Genomic DNA, 8,949 nt, shown 5'->3' with positions numbered 1-8,949 from the left:
GGTGTGTCCCTTCCCCGTTCACCGTCGCCCCCGTGTCGCTTTCTCATTTTCTTCTCGGCGCGGCTCCTCCAGAACCGGGAGACCAACCTGTTATTAAGGGACCCTGCCGATTAGATTGCGCTAATGGCGAACCGCTGTCTCCTTCCGAGAGAAGAATCGGCCTGCCTGCTCCACTCTCCCTCGCTTCCACGCTTATCCACACGGTTATCCTTTTTTTTCTTCGTCCCCGTCCCTCCCGCAGGCCACATCCCCCAAAGAACACCGGCGGAGGGCGAGGAAAAATATCTCCGACCGAAAATTCGTCTGTATCGCGGAATCGCGACGTCCGACTTTCTCTCCCCGGGATTGAGGCCGTGATTCCATTAAGGGTAGCCCGCCGATCCTCCTCCGCCAAGGGTGGCAGGACGAGGAGGCGCCTCGTGGCGATTCCTCTCTGCCGCCGGATCCCGGCACTCTTTTAAGCGCCTCGTATTTCCCGTGGGAACGCGACAGTCCACGGACAAAGGCACGAAAAACGTTTAATAAATAAATTGATCGGGTTTCTCCCTTCCACTCTCTCTCTTTCTCCTGCTTTCGTACCACCGGCCTCTTTCTCGCCATTCACCTAGCCACCCTCGAGCCGACGCTTCTTCCGAGGAGGACAGCATCCATCCCCACCTCCCCTTTCCCTAGACCCGTCTTCCGGAAACGCGACACCGGAGGCCTGCGAGATCCAACTCACGTTTCATTAGCTCGCTAATGCCGGCTAGATGAGAACGTTTCTGCCGGTGGGATTATTTTTATTATTGCCCCGGCGCACAATGAGACCTTCCCCCCTCTCTCTTTCTCTGTTTCATTTCTCTCTTTCTCCCTCTTTCGCTCTTTCTTTTCTCTCTTACTCCTCTCTCTCTCTCTCTCTCTCTCTCTTTCTCTCTCGCCCTCGCGCTCGTATTAAGCATATGGCCGGCCCGCAAACTGTGTAATACACAGCCAGTTCTCGAGGGCTCGATGCCTCGCCGCTGCGACGGGGTTTTTCGCGGCGAGGATTCCGTTCGCGCGTCGAGCACGTTTCGTTGTTCCCCACCCCTGGCGCAATGCAGGCCGGGTCTTCGGCTATTTAATGGATTAATACGCAACTCCTTCAGCCGCCGAGAACCGACCGTTAGAGTTGCGATGCCCGCGCGCGGGTTCTGCGGGAACACTGTGCCCATTGCCTTTCTTTCGAGCCGGCTTTTGTCTCGTTTCTACGCGCCATCAGCTACGTAAAACAGTTTTTAATCCGTTCAGAGAATACATCGAGGTTTCGTGATTTTTGTGGGCAGAATTTAACACGTTCCGTGCCAAGCCATTTTTGCCTGACTTTCAGGCCATTTCATATTTTGACTGAAGATTGATATATTAAATGTAATTATTAATTATTGTACATTCGGGCCATTTGATATTTTGACTAAAGATTGATATATTAAATATAATTATTAGTTATTGTACATTCGGGCCATTTGATTTTTTGACTAAAGATTGACATATTAAATGTAATTATTAATTATTGTATATTCGGGCCATTTGATTTTTTGACTAAAGATTGACATATTAAATGTAATTATTAATTATTGTATATATAGAAAACAAATAAATAAACTTATGAATTAATTGTTATTTTATTTTATCTTTAACCCTTTGGACTCGAGCGGTGACTCTGAGTCACCATTAAAATTGTTACAGCACGTTCCGAAATAATGTTTATATTATGAAAAATTAAATTTCAAAAATTATTAAAATTATAACTGTTGTTGTGTGAGTTACAGGATTCAATTTCAATTGAACATAACCTCTTTACCTTATAAAATGGAGATGCTATATGTTGGAAAAATTACTTTAGAAATACAGTTAAAAGGGCTTCGAGCGCAAAGGGTTAATTCTCTCAGGAATCCCTCATTAAAGTTCCAATACATTTCGATACACCCTGTACATCGGCATGAAATATTCGCCGCAGTCTTTCGCTTTCGTCTCCAAAGACCAGACTCGCCGCTCTCGAGCGAGAGTAAACTCGCCGCAACAAATTCGCTGAAATAAATTCACCGTAACGAATACAGAATAAATTCACCGGAATAAATTCGTCCCGGCGAACGCCATTCAAAACATCGTTGAAACGAGTATTACGAGTACGTACGTATGTACGTGCATTTAGTAGACTGCGGAACGATTTCCGGCGCAGCGCCGCGGTGTCAATTGATTTCCAAGCAAACACAGAAACCAGCGGCGGAATTATTCAAATTGCATCGAAACAATATTAGACAGCCGGTGGAAACGATTCTCGTCCCGAAGCGGTTTCCCAGCGTTTCTCGAATGCAAAACTGTTCCCTTTCCGGGAACGGCGTTTTCCAGCGAGAGAGGCCAGCCTAGAACAGTGCGCGGAGCAGTCGTTTCCACGGTGGCTCCGCGAATATTTACAACCTGTCAACGCCTCTCTCCGCGCAAGAACGTGGATAGGAACGGCCGTTCCGCGTCTCGTCCGGCGTTTCTCGATGGAAATGACATTCTAGCGCAATCATCGCGAGCCCTCGAAAAGTCTGAGGAATCCGACGGGGGCCCCCGGGGCTATCCGAGCGAGGCGAGCGGCGTATAAATATGTAGGAGAACGTATCGTCGACGTAGAAAATAAGAGGCGGTTGTTCCGCCGTGCGGGACGCGCGTCCGAGGGCACAGCGTTTATCGACCCGCCGACCAATCGTAATTAACGAAACTCATTTAGCACGTTCCCGCTCGTCGAACGCGGTGTCTCGTCGGGCCTGTAATTAACATAATTAATATTCCACGGACGAGCGCCTCCCACGGACGAAAAACAAGCCGGGGACGCGCTCGCGGTGCTCTCGGTGTCGCAGCGTGTGGCTTTACCTGGAAATACCTGCGGCCGTGGACGTCGGGGACCCGACGTGGAAATCGTTCGGTCCGTGGACGCCGTCGTGGGATGAACCCCGCTGCGAACGGTGATCGATAGCGGGCACAAAAGATCGGATTTAATAGACGGATGGGGTTGCCTGTCCTCTGCCAGATAGCGACGCGCGTGGGAGGGGGGAACGGCTCGGGAGAAGAAGATCCCAGCCGATGACCTTTCAACTTTTCGGACGGCAACCTGCCGACCATGTTTTCGACGGCGAACGTCTTCGCAAGACGTTCGAGCGACCCGTTCCGATCCGTCGGACTCTGTAGATCGGCCGCGACTAATCCTCGAGTTTTCTTGGGAATTTTCGGTGGAGATCCTCGACGCGATTTCTGTAGGGTTGTTGCTCGTCTATCATGCAGCGTAAGCGGATATTTCAATCTAAAACGTCGTCCTTTTTCTGGTATTTTTTAATGACGGAACTATGCAATTTGTTGCATCGGCGTTTATTGTTATTCTTTCAGGAATATTTCGTAATTTTTACTAGGACAATGGGCATTACTAGGACATTTTATTCATGCGACGATAGGACATGATTCAGAACTCGTCTGAAAAAAGATAGTTTCTTTAATAAAGATTGGGCGGTTTAAAGACGTTCATTTTACGTCTGTTTAAGGTCTGAACATCTTGCGTCTTAAAATGAGCATCTTTAAGACATCTTAAATGTTTTAGGAACGTTTTGTGTTGCAAATCAATGCGTGCTTAAGACGATTTTTTAGCCGTTTAGCAGACATCTAATGAACGTCTTATAAACATTTTATGGACGTCCTTAAGACGTCTCTTAGTCTTTACGATTCGTTTTTATAGTTACCGATGGTCAACATCTATAAAAACAAGTCGCGACTGCCACTTGCCGAGAGACAAAAGAGACAAAAACTGGTTATTAAAAATGTCGTAGCATTTTAAAGTCGAGATATCGACCTTTGCTATTTCTTTCCAACTCCAGCAGCCTAAAAGATTGAGAAAATAACGATTAATTAAAAATAATGATTGAAATAAAAAAAAAAAACCGTTAACCGAAAATAATTATTGAGGTTGTAAAAATAACGACTAACTGAAAATAATGATTAAGATTGTAAAAATTATGATCAACTGAAAATAAGGATTAAAATAGAAAAAATAACGATTATCAGAAAATGATTATTAAGATTGTAAAAATAACAATTAAAATAGAAGAAATAACTAATGACCAAAAATAATAATTAAAATAGAAGAAATACCGATTAACTGAAAATAATGATTAAAATTGAAACAACAATGAATTCATTGTGGTATCTCGATATTACATTTGCTTCCACTATGAAGATCATATTCTTCAGAAAACGAAATAGAAAGAGATCGATTCTTCGAAGATTCCGAACCAGTAACACCCTCTTAATTCCCCTAAACGCTATCTCCGTTAAGCAGAGAGCGCGTCTCGCGAACGCTATCCCGCATCGGGTTGCTGCTCCCTCGTCTCGTTCACCTATCATCCCGCCCATAAACTGCGCAGCACCCCGCCGCGCCGAGTGGACTATAAACTATCGAATGATCTAAAAAAGCTCTTTGCTCGTAGCTTGATAAAGCAGTCGGCTAGTTCCCTTCGAAAGTTGTCCGCGGTAGTTCTTGATAAGCTCGTTTAGTGCACGGGGGCTCGAGTGGCCTGGGCCGAGTGTATCGGTTGTGTTGGCGAGAGCAAACGGGGTCAGGAGTCTTTCAAGTCGATGGGAGAGCTTGTAGAACGGTTGCTCGAGAGCGTGGACACGTGTAATGAGGATGATGTAATTAGCGGAGTCTGGTCGGAGCGACCGGGATCCTTTTTGAGAAGGCTGTGCGGCTGAGGAGAGTGCGCCGACGAGGCGCAGCTGGACGCGGAAAGGCTATCGCGACTGGTATAGGAAGATTAGAGGAATTCTTTAGGATAGGGCTGGGAAATCTGAATTATGTGGGGCATGTGTAGGGTAGCTGAGAGCAGAGCGCTTCGTGGCGGGCTCAGTCTTTACTATTTGAGGCAACGATGCCTCCTTCTTAGCTCCTCGTGGGATTCACTACCAATTAGCTATACCTATTGACAGAGATCGAGTATAGATAGCGACTATATATGTCCCATGCCTCCCCCACTTTTTCAAGATTTTTGCTCTAGCATTGACCCATAGCATTGCTCGTAGCCCTTATCTATGCCCAAACCCGTAATGATTCAGGTTGCCCAGGTCTGCCCTAGGAAATCATCCGCAACCAGCGTTGCCAGGTGCATTGCGACGCCAATGGTTTCCACGGTAGACGAATATGCCGTAGTGCTGCTACTGGCGGCCCCCCATCGCGAAAACCGCTGCAATCGCAGCGGATCCGGCAACGCTGTTCGCAACAGCGCGAAAGCGCTGACAACTTCCATTCGCCAGCGCGACCTTCGGCGTCCCTGTTACCCCGGCCGTCGACGGTTCATTCAGACACGGTGGCCCATTGATCGACGCCCGTGTCATGGCCACCATAGCCTACCCGGACCTGAGTCCGTTCCACAGGTGCGGATTTCGTCGATTTCGCGCATCGGCGACGACAGCTCTATCAGGCAGCTGCAGGCCACCGGACCCCTATCTCCCTGATCCCCGGGCCTCCCACCCTCTCCCGGGGTCCACCTTGACGTCTCCCATGATCCTTACGGTCAAGGGAACGATTCCGTGCCACCGCGCCTGTTTTTTTCTCTCCTCCTCTCTTTTCCAGCCTTGTTGCCGTCGAGAGGCCCGAGCCAACTTGCTCTCTTGACAGCCCGCTGGTTTCTCCTCGTGTATTAGGACGCCGGTCTCGGCTGTTGCACAATGCATCGAGCAACACCGGGCCCTTTGTGCAACACCGTCGATAGCCCTGCCTCTCCTCCCTTCTCTCTCTCTTTCTCTCTGTCTCTCTCTCTCGCCGCGCACACTCTCGAGCCTCGAGGATACCACGGCTGGGAGTGGAAGAATCTATCCGACCTTAATTCGTTCGCCGACTCGCACAATGGCACCCGGTCCGTTTTCCACCTCGTCGAAGACGATGGGAAGCGTCGGGTTTACGCTGGGATTTTCTTCCCCTGCCCCGGCTCCATTCAGCCGACCCGTTTGTCTCTGGTTTTCGTTTACCTTTTACTACGCGGCGCGGCTCGTTTTACATCGATTCATTCGCCTGACCCATCTTCGACCTGTGCATCTATTAGGTTGTCCCATACGCGCTGCGCTACGAGTGACTCCAAGTGGCTGTATTTATATAAATATGCAGGCTTGTCTCTTAGCCGTTTATGGCATCGGTTTCAGTCGTTCCAGTGCTCTTTCAGAGTACGTTTCGTTGCTGACAAAGTGTCTTTTAAAATTTGGAAGAAAGTTATAGAACAGAACGGTTCATATGTAACATAATAAATCCACCTTAAACAACAAATATCGTATATTAATTTTGCCTCGAAAAAAGGGAAGAAACTTATGGGACACCCTGATATAAAATTCCTTTTTCTTCTAATGAAATTAGTGCAATCGAAAAAATTCCAACCGTAGCAATTGTAAAGAAAATGGTACGACAAGGGATTAAGAAGAGGGCTTGGTGATTTACGCGCGTGGAATCCTCGTGCCCCATCGGGAACGTCGGGTCGCGAGTCGAATGGGAACGTAATGGGCCACTGGCCGACGGAAAAATAACAAATCATAAATACGCATGCTCCGCGTAGGTTAAAAGAGCGCGTTTAAATCTCCGCGGGGGGAATAATGAACCCGCCGCGTCGGCGTTAATACGCGTCTCTTCGTTGTTTCTAATGGATTTTTCGAGGGAAAAAAAACGACTCGGAGGGGAGGAAAGAGAGAACGAAATTTACCGGTTCGCCCGGTCCTCGTTCCTCGTTCCTCGTCCAGCGTCGCTCCTTTTCCGCGTCGCAGTCGCCTGTTACCCACGGTGCTCCGTAGTCGCCGTGAACACGTGGCCGGCGTCACTTTAAACACAACTTCCTCGTCGCCCCTCGGCCGTGACGCGGTGGAAACGCATCCTCTTTGCGGCTTCTTAATGCCCTCCGAGCGTCGTAAAGGCTCTAATTGTTTCGAGGGTTTTCGTCGAATCGGGGGGCGCGGAAGCGGCGCTAGAGTTCGACCGTAAATTGCCGGGAAGATTGTTTTCAATTTGGCCGCTTCCTGTATCGACCAGAACTTCGGATGCCGAAGCGTCTTGGGAACCCGGCCGGCGATGCCGCGCATCTGGTCCAGAAAACCGCCGAAACTTCCACGTAATTATCATCCATTTTACCGCGCGACGCCAGAAGCAGATCTTCCGCCAGAAGCGGAGGAAAGGTCGAAAGGAGAAATACCACGCACCTGGCACCCATTCTTGTTCTAAAATATTTATTGGGACTAACGATACCGGGAAGGATATATTTATTATATTTTACATCTCTCTCAATTAATTGTTATGCACATAAATTATTTTTAATAGTAAAAGTAAATAGAAAAGTTGCACACTTTTCTCTGGAGAAAGTGATAGCAAGAGGGACGAACTTAAGAATTAATTAGATATACTTAGGAGCAAGATATCGAGTTCTAGTAAAGAGCACAATCTTCTGCAATGTTCCAATTATATTCTGAAAATTTTTTATCTCCATAGTATCGCTACATTTCGGGCAACTGTGTAAATACAAGCGATTGTACGTAGGAGAAAGTTCGGTGATCTCGTCTCGCGGTAAAAAGGGTTGAGATCGAAAGCACCGCGCAACAATGACGAGAACATTGATGATCCTCCCAGAGGAATTATGCATAATAGGACGGTCGCGCAGCCCGACTGGATGCATCGCGGAAGACCATAACCGCGGCAATAATTCAACCGATAGGGCCGGCGCTTACGAAAAAACGTAATCGTTTCGCCCACAGGTTCATCAACACTCGGCCAGCCTCAATGATGCGATTTCGATCAATTATCTTCTCGCCGGGGTCTCCGATCGATCTGCCCACAACTTCCTGGTGCTACACGCGGCCGGCCCACACGCTCGTTTACCACTCGTAAAACACCCTCGATCTTTTTTTTCGACACCCCTGAAATTGATCGGCCCACTGTATCTTCTTCGGCATTTCTTTCGTCGTTCGCACAATCGCCGCGCGATTATAGATAGAAGATAGATAGAAGATAGAACGTAGAATAGAATCGTAAATAGAAGACAGAAAATTATTTGCCACCATATTCCAAGGCGTACAAAAATTAAAAAATGAACGAATCGTGACCGAACTTTTTTCGGCCGAGTCTGCGAAGATCATTACTGGCGCTTCAAAGGGAGCACACTCGAGAAAGCGGCTCGGCGTGCGCGCGTTCTACACAATGCGCGACACCTCCGAGAACGGGATCACCTCTTGACGGGGACCCGGCGCGCGGCTCGCCGGAACTCGGGCATTGGCGACGCGAGGATGTGGGATGAATAGGTGCGTTACGCTTCGCGGCCTACGTCGGTGAGGCGTCGGCATATCTCTCGGTCCAGGGACGTACGAATCCGGAATCCGATTTTCCACGGGCAAATGACTCTCTGCCCCCGTCCTCCCCCCGCCCCCTCTGACAGAGATCTCCCGCCGTTCCCCACCCCCTGGAAACGGCGAGAGATTGTTGCGACAGGGAGGAAGTCGATGACCGATTGTCGGGAACCGGCAATCTCCCGGAAAGTGGGTCCGCTAATGGATCGGCGTCGATGAAACAAATCCTCGCGGCTGCCGGCGGTGATTGAAAGTGGACAGGAAGCGGAGGATCGGACCGAAATTTGTAGACATTGTGTCGCTCGAATCGCGCGGCCGGCCGGCGACCGGGATCTCGAGTGACCGATGGGTCGTTAATCAAATCCTTTGTAACGCGTAAACCGGGGAATAGAAGCGGCACGAGTTCTGCTCGCGCGCCGCCGCGCCGCTTTCTACGAATCCATCATGACCGATGTTTCGTCGAACGTTGAGGTGTTGCGCCGAACCTCTGTTCCTCTGTACCTAGTCGCGGTAATCAGCGGCAAACGGTAATGTTTGCTATGTTTATACAATAATGTTGACTAGTATAAATATTGCCAACGATTTATTAGA

Source organism: Augochlora pura, chromosome 6 (genome assembly GCF_028453695.1).
Source record: "Augochlora pura isolate Apur16 chromosome 6, APUR_v2.2.1, whole genome shotgun sequence".
Classification (NCBI taxonomy): domain Eukaryota; kingdom Metazoa; phylum Arthropoda; class Insecta; order Hymenoptera; family Halictidae; genus Augochlora; species Augochlora pura.
Note: the sequence above shows the minus strand (reverse complement) of the source record.